The sequence below is a fragment of the Trichogramma pretiosum genome, unplaced genomic scaffold, assembly GCF_000599845.2.
Source record: "Trichogramma pretiosum strain Unisexual culture from Peru unplaced genomic scaffold, Tpre_2.0 scaffold79, whole genome shotgun sequence".
Taxonomy (NCBI): domain Eukaryota; kingdom Metazoa; phylum Arthropoda; class Insecta; order Hymenoptera; family Trichogrammatidae; genus Trichogramma; species Trichogramma pretiosum.
Window position 1 is genome coordinate 52,511 of NW_019641700.1, and position 13,921 is coordinate 66,431.

Genomic DNA, 13,921 nt, shown 5'->3' on the forward strand with positions numbered 1-13,921 from the left:
GCGTTGCCATATAGCGCGTGTTTTGTAAGGTGTTGCGCGAGCTATACCGTACACACGTATTATATGACAGCTAGACTACGATTTTCGGAGGGTCTCGAACTATATATTATGTGTGTGTATGTGCCTACGCGAGTTTAGGGAGCTATACTTGCGCGCGTATCTCTCGTCGGAGGCTCGCAGCAACCAGGGGGATGATGGCACGTTAGCGAGGATATTTCTCATTGAATGTTACGGCGCACACCGCGCGAGGGGATGTGTCGACACTCTCTCTCTCTCTCTCTCTCTCTTCTACGACAGCCCTGTCGGTAGCAGATGTGTTTTCTCTTGCCGAGCTTTAAGCTCGAGCTACCAATTGCTTATAGGTGTGCGCGACGACGACGACAACGATGGGAGAGAGAAGAGGCCTGTGCTTATACGACCTCGCATAACGCCGGCTTTTTACGAGCCATTTGCTCCGTACGCCAAAGTAGCCCGACGATGGTTACGCTGATGCCGGTGGACTTAAATTTATAATGTATTCGACCCTGCGCCTCTTGATTAAGAAATCTTCACCATCCCTGCAGCTCGTCCTATATGTAATTGCTCCAGTTTTTTTATTGCTTCTTTTTTATCCAAACTGCTTTACTGAATTTTTCATTTCATAGAGGAACTGCGTTCTGTGTTGCAAAATTAAATTACAAAGTCGGAAATAAACTTTTCTGTACACGAAACGTTTTTATCGAACAGTTGACACCGATGTAATCCACTTAACGTTAAAAAATCAAGCCAGCACGTCGAGAAGTATAGAGTCGAGAGAACACACAGACGACGACTGTAATATACGTTCGTTTGGGACATGGAGTCAACGTGCGCGCAAAGTCGCTTGGGAGAAATATCGGCCCGAAATGCTCGCGCCCCAAGGATTCGAGCATACACGACAAGTCACTCAATTTCTATCACTATCGCTTCGAGCCGATACCGTCTCGAAGGCTGCTTGCTCGGGCACATACGCTAACTCGGACGCTAGGGATAGGCTGAATGTCAAATATTTTACCACTAGGACTATAGGATGTGCATCTACGTTATGACATCGTTCGAGTTCTGTCATACGACTTGTGCCAGCGTAACGTTTAGTGCTCGTGCGAGTGATATAAAGCGTCGCATCGTCCTCGTCTACGATAATCCCTCACGACGTTAACATTTGACTGAGTAATTACGTCTGCGCTCGAGCTCGCACATAATGTCTTTGTCATGCTCCAAGTTTAAACGAGGTTCGCTTCGGCTTCGCTTTGCGACGACTCCTTAAGGTATATACGAGCGTCAAGACGATAAAAGCTTCGTCGAAACTATTAACGATCGGAGACGCAACGGGCTCGAGTCGTGCAAGCTCTATACGCTGCACGAGTAAGTGCGTTGTACGAAAGTACAATGGGAAAATTCGACTGCATCTTCGTAAATACGTCTGGAGCCCTCTCGACGTGGAAAACGTCCTGTACATACACATCTTTGTGTACGCGGGCGCGCGCACATTTCGCACGTGTGTGTCTCGGGGAGCTTTGGAAGGGAGATATTTTAAGTATATACACATATAGTCGAGTTGAAAGAGCCTGTACAGCTACATATATATCGGCAGAGGACAAAAGTGCAGGGGGGTTGACGCTCGGTGCGCATGCGGCATACGTATTTCAGTCAGTGACTGTGTGCTTGCACAACTACATGTATTGCAATTTTGCGCGAGTGGATGTACGCGACCACGTTTGACACGAGCACACCGCAACACGTATACTACAGACGCGCGCGCTCTAGCTCGAGCTCGCTTCGTCTATGCGCGCCGTACGTATTATATGCATGCTCCCCGCCCGCCGCTGCCGACGATGTTTATACTACTACTCTCTCTCTCTCTCTCCCGACTCTCTATGTATGAATTCTATATATGAAGTGGCCGCAAGGAGAAGCAGGAAAACATAAGAGAGACAGGAGCTGGTGCCGACTGCGATCGTGTTGCGTCCCGTGCATCATCCCCCCGCGCGCGCGCCCACTACATCGCTACCCGCAGCCGATACGCGATAGCAGCTTCTCGACGAGAGCGTCTCTCGTCTATCTGTACGCATATTTTTACGTAACCCTTGATATTGCGGATCGGTGTGGGTATACGCGTGGAGGTGGATATGAAACACGTCCATATATAAACCGAATTCCTTTCTGTATGCATATACGTTGTACGCCTTTACAGAACCGGTGCGGCAGAGTACAGAGTAGCAGTGCGGCTATACATGTATTATACCAACTCCCACGTACGTTATACGTATACACTTGACGCTTTCTCTCTCTCTCTCTCTCTCTCGACATGCGGCCTATACGTAACGGCTTTATGACGATCCGGCCGCTTATATTCCAGCGCGCGCTCCACCGCTCGTATAATGTAGTACAGCTGCAGCCTGTACACCTACACACGCACATGTACACGTGTATGTATTTATACACTTTCGACCAGCTCCGAGGGTAATGCTTCCTAATGGTGCATATATACATATGACGGCGCGTACTCTCTTTGCTATATGCATGAGCTTGCACCGCAGCCGCTTACTTTGTTATAAATTATTTAGCTGTAAACTCGTACATCCTGTAGCCCACGTTGAATATTGTATACAATCAAAGCCACTATACGTATAAAAATATCCTGCTAGTCGGGGAAAAAAGCTCGGATTTTATTTCCGTCGATCCTTTTCCTGATAGATGCTGTGCAGCGCATACATTGACGTAGATAATACCCAGACACAGTCGGAGTCAATCGGTAGTTTTACGAGCCGATCGCATCGGAATCAACGAGGGCAAATAGCGATAAACACGCAGTAGCCAGGTCGCGTGTGCGTACACATTTATATATCTATACGCGTATACCCGAGAGATATCCGACAATCTTATATGGATATAAACACAGACACCTCGAGCTTGCGCGCCGCCGCCAAAGCATACACACGCGATCAAGCCGATCAACGAGGCAGATTGACCGCGCACAGCGCGGCTTGCACACATACTCCCCGCCGCCGGATGTTTGCTCACGCAAAGCTTCGGCATCGATTACACGATTTTCCTCTAATCTAACGTGCAGCTCTCGAGCTCTAAATCAACATTCCTCTCGCAACTGTTCCATCCGTTCGTATGTATGTATGCGACGATCTGTGCGCGGCTAGATACGCCGCTAGGTCGAGACGTGTTTTTTTACCCTCGCGCGCGCGTCTATATTTGCCGTTCGGACCAACGGTCGCACAGTGATATTTGCAAGCGGTTTTGTATACATCCGGGTCGCTCTTATATTGTGACATTTACCCCCAGCGTGTTTTTCTTTTTTCTTTTCCACATAAAAACGAATATTATATACCCAGGGGCGCGTAGAAAAAGCGTGGATATTAGCCTAATAGATGCATCGCCTAGCACGGCCCATTTAATTTTCACAACGCGCGCCCGGTGTGACCGCGAAGAAAGGAAATGAAAAACGCGCCGCAACTGTTCTGCCTCGTGTACACTGTACAAGTGCTTATTATGCACGTGGTCCGCGAGGAAAAAATAAAAAAGAGAGGAGAAAATAGTAGAGAAGCCGCTCCGAGCTCGCAAAATTAAAAGCCAGTACGCGCGGGGCTAAACAGCGCGAACTTTTCTTCGGGTCATGCTCTGCGAAGCTCAAGCTCATATACATGGGAGAACGCGATGCGCACAATGGGGGTCTTTTTCAAAACGTTGTCGAAATGAAAACTCCCGTCGACCTGTGCGAGTGTGTGTGTGTGTATATGTGTTCCAAGCGAGGCAAAAGTTGGCTTTTGTGTCTACAAAAAGTTTTGGCTCGAACCCGTATAAGCCCCTCGACTTATTGTATGTACGCGAACATCGCCCGTTGCAACTTTTACAACGCGTGTACTATACACATTATTATATAAGCAGGGTCGTTTGAAACGCGCGGCTAATTTGAAGGAATATTTCCTTCGCACAATCGCGCTGTACTCGCAAATCGTGCGCCTTCAAAGACGTTCGCGGAGTGCCGGAGCTCGTCGCGACGAATCTCGGCTTTTCCAAGAGACTTTGCGCGACGTTCCGAAATTCGCCTCTCGTGGCGTGTGTAATTGTTGCCGCAGAATACGATTTACGATTCGAGTGGGAAAACTCTTTGAATACGCGAGCAGCTGAACGAGACGGCCCTTTCACCCGCTTCGAGAGATCTGATTTTGCAATTTTGCTAATTCTCTTCGTCGAGCGCTCTTTTGCTCTTGTGCTGCAGCTCTCTCGCTCTCATCCTTGGAAAAAGTGAAGCTCGTTAAAATCAATTGTCCAAGCGCTAAAATATCCAGCCACTCTCTTGTACACGCTTGCCGGAATAATCGATAATAAGCTCGGTGCGCAGTAGTGGCTCTTTTTTTCCCTCTCGTTACCATTTTTTTCAATCGAGCGCAACTTAGTGCCAGCTCTATACTCTGCAAATGCTTCCTGTAATCGCTTAAAAGCCCGGCGCGCAGTGAGCAGCGGGGCAATGTACCGAGTTTTCAACGCCCAGGTGGGAGGAAAAAAACTCGGCTTTCAGTGAGCGCGCGAGGAAAATAAAAAAAAAACGCTTCCAAAGTGAGAATTGGGCCAAAGACGTCATGTAGCTATATACGTAGAGAGATCGCGATACCCGATAAATTTATATATACCGAGCTCGGAGTTCGAGCTCATTGGCCCTTTCAGGCAGTTCACGAGCTGCGCCTTCACGAGCTTGCGGGTGATAAAACATCGACAAGGTGGGGGGTAGTTTCGAGCACGCGTCTAAATAAACAAAGAGTTCAGTGCGCGAAAAATGCAAGCTCGTGGGAATTGTCACTCCATAATACGCGAAAATCGAGAAGCAACCGAGGCAACCGGCTGCAGCTCGTACAATACTGTACGTACATAAAAAGTCCACGAGTCGGTGCGAGCCAGCCGAAGGGAGCTGGCGATCAATGGTGCGCAGGCGCGAGCGCCCCGCGCCGCGTTGCCAAGCCGACGACGACGACTACTCTATAGGGGATGAGCTGCATCCGTACACCGCCGGTGGCACTGCCGCTGGTCCAGTAGATATGGGTATTGATTGAGCTCTACAAGGCCCCCCTCTCGCCTCCTCTTCTGCCGCACGTCGTCCGCGCGAGGGAGAGACAGAGAAAGAGAGAGAGAGAGAGAGAGAGAGAGAAAACTGCGTTCCTCTCTCTTCGTTTGCGACCGCCCGCGTCTATCCTAGATATTCGCTTCGACGTTACATGCTCTTTTTCATCTTTTTTATTCTTCATTTGCGAGGGTCGACTTGGCCGTCCACTTTCCCTCCGACCGACTCTCTCTTTCTCTCTTTCAGCTTTTTCTGCGTGGGTGGATGAAGAACTCTTTTGTAATCGTGCGAATCAGATGTCCCGAGGAATTCTCATATCCCTCCCGCGCGCGCCCGGCATGTACGCAACGTAGCTGCTGCGTCTGGATCTATTAATTGGTTTCCGCACGCTTTCCGGAGGATTCGTCGTCGTAGTCGTCGCGTTCGACGCTCAGACAGCACAGAGAGATAAGCGTTGAAATCAGCTCGGTCTGGCGTTAAATGAACGAAGGGATCGTTAATTCGGAGCAGTCCTCCCTCGTGCGAGTCTTCCTGCCCGCGCCGCGTACACCTATCTATATGTGTGCGACTGTGCGAGTTGATATAACGACGAAAATTCAGACGTACGCATACACACACGCAGACACGGAGGATGATTGACTATAATTCGACGTCGCGTAGTACTGCCCGGTCGTATACTCGCATAATTGATGTTGATTCGAGAGCTCGTGCAGTAGCGACGGCAGCGGTGGCTCATTAGGGGTAAGCCCCGTTTCGGATTACGGCCTACCACCACTTCGCGTGTATCACTTAATTAACGACCAATCCTTTACTCCTCTTTTTTTATGTTTCGTGCCACTCGCGAAAGTCCACTCGACAAAGAAAAAAAGTTTTTCACCGAACGAGACGCGCGTATTCGCAGAGAGAATACTATCGCGAATGGAAATTCCATAAACGGCAGGACGTTGGTGACGGTGGTGGTGGTGGGCCGCTGCCAGGCTCTGTAACTGAAAAGTTAACGGCCTCTGGGCTTGAAATATTAGAAATTTATTCGTCGATACAATGGAGGGGTACTGTTCGGAAAGTATTATATAATGGCATAGCAAGTACAGATCTCGAATCCTGCTAACGCTGTTCGAACGTGTATACATACAAGAACGCCAAGTGTCGCGCGCGCTCGACTTTTCGATCGGATTATTGCGAAATACTGCACGCTTGCCACTTTTTTTTGTAAACGAGATTTCGCGCGCGAGGATATACATATATAGACACCTCTCTGCAGTCGCACACCGTCTGCCCGAGTTTGTCAATACGCATTGATGAAAAGTTCGGTACCTCGGTAAAAACTTGAAATTCTGCAGCTGGCACTGGAATAGCTGAATCGAAAAATTTTTTTTCCGCCCCTCAACAGAATTTCGACGGAAAAATGTCGAAAATGATCTCAATGACTCGCAAAAAGTATAAAAGTATTCCATTCGGAATTCCATCGGGAAAACGTCAGACATTCGAGTTGGACTTTCGTATCTATACGTATATGAATGCGAATGCTCCTGGAATTCACGTTGAAAAGAAATGACGTAACGTTATTCTGTACTTGATTTTCTATGGATCTCGACGTGGAATAACGCGGAGAAAATGCCGTATATCTTTTTCCTTGTGACGATTCATATTGTTTCGGACATTCTTGATGCGTTCTGTATACAAATAGCGGACTTTTTAGAGAACATAACGAGATAAGCTTTTCGCCGGCAGCTCGACAATGTAAACATACAAAACTCACTTGTGTATACTCGCGCTCGGGCACTGGATTTACCTTAAAAAACAACGTAAAAAGCCTCGGAGCGTCAGGACGCATAATTTCCTAATAAAATTTCTTATTCACCGCGTGCGCGCGCGCGCCGACGACGGCGACGAAAAAAATACTATATTTCTCGTGGCTGTTAAGCTAAAGAGAGAGCATACATCACACGGGCTAGACCTCGCGAAATCCCGAGCAAACATAACTTTTCCACTCGAACGTCCACAAATCTCCGGTGCGTGGCTACCCCGGCTGACTGTATACGAGCAGCAGCAGCAGCACCTTATACTCGAGGCTTTGGAAAAAAACAATCAAGCCCGCACTATGTACGCCCCGGCCCTCCTTTTAACTCTCCACTGCCTGAAAAACTCTACTCTTGCTCTTCCGGCTTCTTACAGCCGTTGTTGAGCCTTTTCTTTCTTCAACTTTCATCTCTGCGTAGAGCTGGCTTGGCTGGATTTTCCCCCCTGTCTAAGGGTAATGCGCAACGCGTGTTAAAGAAAAAAACTTTTCTACCTTTCAAAGCCGAGTGTATGAGTGAAATTGTCCGTACTCGAGAGAAAGGGCATATCATTCGAAGACAAAAGGTGACAATTATTTCTTATATGCCCAGAGCTTGGAGTTTTTACTAAATGTACTTCTTACCGTTGACACGTAGGGACGATGTATTTTAATATGTTTACTCTTCTACGACAAAAAAAGGAAAAAAAATGACGAAAGCTCAGTTTCCGTCTTTATCTCCAGATACTTTGCACGTCTCGTGCGTGCGTTAAAAGACTTTTTTCGAGTGCTCCTCGGTGAATGTGTTTGCGGTCGCTGCTCACCTAATCCACAAGTGAACGGCCTCTTCTGGCTGCGTGCAGAATTAGTGGCCAGATTTGCCGAGTGACAAGCTAGATACCATTAGGTATTATAGGTCGTGTGTTATAGGGCTACGAATGATTCGAAATTCTACGAGGGTCATCCAATTTAGCTTAGAAAAAAATTTTTATGCCTCACGTCCAGTCGATCGATTATTACAGAGTTACCCATGAAAATCTTAATCAGCCCTCTTGTGTCCACTTCATTTTGCGCTCGGCAATCTCTATTAGGTTCGTTAAGAAATGAACGAGGAACCTGATTTCTCTAAGAGTTGGCTGAATATTTTACGAGTTCGTTTTTTTCGCTTGTAACGAAGTTTAGTTGCGAAAAAAAACGAGAAGGTAACGCGCGCTCGCGCGTCCAAAGGATATTTTATTCAAGCTTACTTCAAGACTCTCGAAAATGAAACTTTGACCGATGCCGGCTGAATTCTTTGTTTTTCCCATCGCAGTTTCTCGTTGTGCTTGTACCACCCACGAACCCGAACAAACACTCACGACGAGAGCTTAAGTTTTGTAATATAATATACATGTATGTGCAAACCTAAAGCTCGCACACATCGCAATGCACTAAAACTCGTCGTGAAATTTTGATAATTGCATTTCCCAAGAAGAGAACGCGTGCGCGCGCGTGAAATACTAGCCTGAAATTCCTCGAGTACTAATGAGAACTACGCATACGGTAGAAATTAATATAGAGACAGAAAACGCACAGTTCGGTGTGTGGAGCTTTGAAATAAATATACATGCGCAGCGCACAGCCAAAGCAATTGTTTTCTCGGTGAGAACCGCAAAGAACTCTGTGATCAAAACCGCGAATGTTCAAAAACTTGCGTACAAGCTGGCACCTTGTTGCATGCGCTCTTTCAGCTCTCAGACACAGAAAGAGAGCTTACGTACACGTGCGGAAAAGAATCGTCGGTTCGCACAAACAGAAAAAAAATGTTCCCTCTCGCGCTTTGTTGCACCACCCTCTCGAAGCGACTACACACTCGCAACGCGTCTACACACAGGTGCGTGGCTGTAAGCTCCCTCGCGCTAGGCTTTGTCACGCCCGGCTGCATTATCTTGCCACGCGAGCAAAGTATTAAAAAGCTCGCGGCGGTGGCATCAATCAGAGGGATGATTCGCGCGCGATACACATATTCTTTCCCTCGCGTGTGCGTCTTTTTTTTCGTACAGCCTTTTTTCGAATATGTATATTGTCGCTCGCGAATACACAACCTGGCAGTTTTCCAATTTCCGAGGACGACGGCAGCGCGATACCTTTGCAATTTTTGGCCTCTCGACACGTGCAACCTATGGATTATTTGGTAAGAGAGAGATTTGATTTGATTTTGATTTTATTGTTGATTCGGACCTCGGGGTAGTACCCCATGTGGCCCACATAGATAATATGTACAGTTGAGTTTATAATTTGGTAAAGCGAAGAAAAAGTTTTTTACAATAGAATATATTTAATAATGAGACATTTCTTCGAGTTCTTCATGCTCTCTCAGTGGAGGAGGGCAGTCCGCGCTCCAGTGCCGGAGGGACAAGTACCAGACCCTCCGCCAAGCAGCGGTCGGTCCATTCAGCTCTGTCCAGTGATAAAAAGTGGTCGTAGAGTGAGGCTCTGTGGTCACAGGTGATGTCGGTGAAATCGATCACGAAAGGCAGCTCGTTCAAGATCCGTGAGGCCGTGATGACGAACGATCGGTTCATTGCGGCCGTTCTAGGGGCAGTGTAGAATAGCGGTGGTGCTCGGCGTCGGGCAGAGCGACGAAGGCCTGGTCGTGAAGATGTCAGTGTGAAGTGATTTGCAAGGCTGACGGGTGAACTATTTCGGATGATGTTAATCGCAAGTAGAGCGATTAAGTACTCCCTGCGTCGCTTTACAGATAGCCAGCCGAGCGCAAGTCGGTAGGGCGTTACATGATCACGCCATCCGATGAAGCCAAAAACAAAGCGCACACATGCGTTCTGTAGCCGCTGGAGTTTCAAGTTTTGAATGACTGTCAGTGCGTTGTAGACGGCGGCAGCGTAGTCCATCAGAGGCAGTACAAATGAGGCGCAGAGTTGGACTCTTGTTGCGAAAGACATGGAGCGGCGGTGAAAGCGCAGTGATCGAAGGGCGAAGTGCGACCTTGAGACGATCGAGTTTACTTGTGCGTCCCAGCGCAAGCAGGGGTGAATCGTGATGCCAAGACTCTTGATGGAGGCTGAGTATTCAACGGGGTAGCCGTTTATTGAGATTCTTCTGATGGTCTCAAAGTCGATACGGGACGTGTATGACAAACTGCCAAGAAAGATTGCAGTCGTTTTTGAGGGATTTAGCCTCAGTCCATTTCGCGCTGCCCAGCTCGCCACTGCGGCAGCATCTGCACCGACAGCATCGATAAGATGACCTATGCGTTTAGGCCTAGCGTGCGCATAAATCTGCGTGTCATCGGCGTAGATGATGTGACGGGATTTTCTCAGTACCTCCGGCAGATCGTTTATGAATATCGAGAGAGAGAGACAGACAGAAATGGGATCGAGATGAGCTAGCTGCACACGCTATAGTACTCCATATACGTACAGCTTAGTAATACCAACATTGAGAATATTGAAATGAGTTTGCTCGGATAAAGCAATTTGCTTTCGATTTTGCTCAGATAGACGTGTATGTTACTACAAGCAAATGCGCAATAACCAAACGCGCTTATTCCGTTCTTTTGGTTTGGATTTGTATTCAGACGATTCATTGCGAAATAGAACGGCAATTTTTTTGTTTTTAATGTCAAAATTATCCCCGAATTTTATGTTGAAAAAAATGAATTCCTGTCTCAGCTCTGGTTAATTTTAAGAAAAATTACTGCAAAAATATGCGAGCACTTTGGGAGTTTACTATTACAAAGAGCAACAATATGAGTATGGCTATTCAGGGGAAATTCGTATACGACATTTCTGATGTTCATGTACGAAATTCTAAAATTGGTAAACGAAACTCCAAACTTTTTTTATATGTTTCTAATGGACATAAAACTCAGTTGATCCAATAGAGAGGCAACTTGTGACCTTTTGAACATACATTTCAATTGTATTACTTTTATTAATAATAATACTTTCTATTGCAAAATGAATTAAATTTCCATGTGATTCTGTATAAAGAGTTCTTTATAAATTGTTATCTGGAAGGTTTCAAAATTGAAATTGTAAAAGTCACTTGAGCGAAGCAAAATCTGAAAAAATTGTGTATAACTCAATGTATGTACACAGCCCACCAAACTGCGTGTACTCGTGCGCTCGTGAACAGAGCGTAGTAGGGGCTCTTCCTATGCTATAGCATACTACCATACATGCTCTTTTTATTATCGCATCGTAAGTCACGCACGCGCAGGGGGCCCCATTAAGCTATTTTCGGTATTAGCCCCGCCCCCATCATCCATCTTCAAATACTAGTATTTAGACTGCAATATGTTATCGCCTCGGTGGCTGAGATGTCTCGGTCGTCGAGGTAAAAATGTTGTCGCCGCGTTCACTCACTCAAGGCCTACGGCTGCAGTCCCGGGTTCAAAACCCATGAGACCATCTAAAGGCGGGCATGTCGGGGGGACATGTACAGTGATTTGATGCTGGTGTCACTAATCCGGTAATCTCATTTCATTGACCACAACATTGTTTTGCTTTTTATACAGTTGACGATGAATAAAAATTCAATTTAACCAAAATTCGATTCTACACCGGGGTTTCTAATGATTTTGAAGAATGTAAACAAACATTTTTTGGTTTATAGAAAAAGGGTTTCAAGGCTGGTAAGTACATATTTTTATTAAAATAAATAGTGTTAAATGCAAAGCAAATCATTATAACAAAAAGGTATTATCATGATGAACATGCTATTATTCAGTTAATTAGTCGAATTATGTGAACAAAATTAGCAAGAGTCAATATTTTTCAGTGGGTTTAAGATTTTATGCTGTCATAATTAGTATTAATTCATAGATCTTCCTATGTTAAAATTTCTTAGTTTTTTGGAAATCCGAAGTCTTCACATTTTCCGTAAACGATTGGTTTTTAATCGGTCCAATTGATTCTTACTTGTACATGAACATGCACAAACTTTACCCTATTGAACAAATCAATTGTGAGAAATAAAATCACATATGTACGTTATCGTTACAAACTTCAAGATTTGTCCAATAGGTAGCTTCTGTGAATTTTACGGACTATTTTTCGTATCAATTCAAATTCGATCGGTTCTTGTGTCTATATTCACACATATTGCGAAACTTTGTATACTATTTTTCAGTGTCTGATTGAATTGAAACGATGACCAAATTTTTTCTCGCGCTCGCCTCAAGCCTAATCTTTGCCACCTTCATGGACTGTCTGTTGGTGTCTTAACAAATTCGATTTTACTCCCAATTTCTGATCGCAATGGTCGCAATCACATTCTTTGCGACTTTCGTGGATTGTCTTTTGGTGTTTGTTCAAATTGCCTCGGTTCCCAAATTTCTTCTCGCACCTGTCACATGCGAAATCTTTACGACCTTCATGAATCGTCCTTTGATGCAAAAGTAAGCTACATTTTTGTCCAAATTTTTTCTCGCATTTGTTACATGCTAAATCTTTCCGACCTTCGTGCACTGTCTTTTGGTGTTTTATCAAGTTGCCTCGTTCCCCAAATTTCTTCTCGCACTTATTACATGCGAAATCTTTGCGACCCTCGTGGACTATTCTTTGATGCAAAAGTAACGTAGATTGTTGTCCAAATTTCTTCTCGCAATTATCGCATACGTAGTCTTTGCGATCATCGTGGACGGTCCTTTGATGCCTTAACAAATCTGATTTAAATCCAAATTTCTTCTCGCAATTATCGCATGCGTAATCTTTGTGACCTTCGTGAATTGTTTTTTGGTGAGCAAGCAAATTCGATTTTTGTCCAAATTTCTTCCCGCACATATCGCAATCAAAATCTTTGCGACCTTCGTGGATTGTCTTTTGGTGTTTGTTCAAATTGCCTCGGGCCCCAAATTTCCTCTCGCACTTGTCGCATGGATAATCTTATCGGCCTTCGTGGACCGTCATTTGGTGCTTCAACAAATCTGATTTTTGGCCATATTTCTTCTCGCAATTATCGCATACGTAGTCTCTGCGATCATCATGGACTGTCCTTTGATGCCTTAACAAATCTGCTTTAAATCCAAATTTCTTCTCGCAATTATCGCATGCGTAATCTTTGTGACCTTCGTGGATTGTCTTTTGATGTTTGTTCAAATTGCCTCGGTTCCCAAATTTCTTCTCACACTTGTCGCATGCGAAATCTTTATGACCATCGTGTTCTGTCTTTTGGTGTAAAAGCAAAGTATGTTTGTATCCGAATTTCTTCTCGCACTGGTTGCAAGCAAAATCTTTACGACCTTCATGGATTGTCTTTTGGTGGATGAGCAAACTAGGTTTTTGTGTAAATTTCTTTTCACATTTATCACATGTGAAATCTTTCCCACCTTCATGTACTGTCTTTTGATGGGTGAGCAAAGCCGATTTTTTTTCAAATTTCTTCTCGCAATTGTTACATGAGTGATCTCTAAGAACTTTGAAGGAGAAATTTTTCCGACCATCGTGTGCTATCTTTATGTGCATGAGCAAACTCTGTTTACTTCCAAATCTCTTTGCACACTTTTCACATAAGTAATCTTTGAAAACTTCGTGGAATATTTTGTTGTGTTTAACTAAAGTTGATTTATTTTCAAATTTCCTCTCGCACTTTTTACATGAGAATTCTTTTCGATTTCTGTGTACCGATTTTTGATGCATAAGCAAACTCGATTGATCCACAAATTTTTTCTCGCACTTGTCGCATGCGAAATCTTTACGGTTCTTGTGTACTGATATTTGGTGTCGACTTAAATGACTTCGGAACTCAAATTTCTTTTCACACTTCTCACATGCAAAATCTTTTTTTTCATTGTGAATTGTGTCTCGGTGCGTTAACAAGCTTGATTCTAGTGTAAATTCCTCCTGACAAATATCACAAACGTATAATTTACCGTCGGAAACAAAAATGTCATGTTCATTTGAATTATTTTGAGAGATAACTTCCTCGGATTTTCCCTCGCTTTTATCCATTTTAGTTTCTGAATTAAACTTTGAACCCTTCAATTGGTTCCAGGAAAACTGAATGAATGAAATTTATTTTCTGGTATTATTCATTGTTTCATCGGGAAAGAA